Raw genomic sequence first — 533 nt, 5'->3', positions numbered from 1 at the left:
TGGAAATTCTTCAGCTTGCCAAACAAGACAACTACATGTTCTTGCCACCAAGTCAACCACCTCACCAACAAAACCATCAACAACATAATACTTATTTATATCCATGGGTTGAACCTGAAAACATGACAAAAAGAAAAGAAAATAGAGCATTCAATATTTAAGTCAAAAAAGAAGCAAACACCTTGAAAGCAATTAGAATTTTCAAAATACAAAAATCACCAAAAATCAAACAATAGAATAACTTCAACAAAAAAGTAAATACTTGAAAGAAAAGCAACTTACAGATAAGCAACGTGCAATAATTTCCCTATCACGAAGGCATTTACTTCCATGTTTAGTTATGTATGTAAAAGTCTGATCCGCCTTATTTCGACGTTCATAAAACTATCTTTGCAAGAGGGCTCTGAAATGCTCAATTAAAACTTCAATAGGATACTCCCTAGCATTCACTAAGACATTATTCAATGACTCGGAGATATTAGTCGTCATGACATCATATCTCTTCCTCTCAAAGTGAGCACGTGCCCACTTTT

The sequence above is a fragment of the Morus notabilis genome, unplaced genomic scaffold, assembly GCF_000414095.1.
Source record: "Morus notabilis unplaced genomic scaffold, ASM41409v2 Scaffold229, whole genome shotgun sequence".
Lineage (NCBI taxonomy): Eukaryota > Viridiplantae > Streptophyta > Magnoliopsida > Rosales > Moraceae > Morus > Morus notabilis.
The sequence above is the reverse complement of the archived record's forward strand: the minus strand, read 5'-3'. Positions refer to the sequence as shown.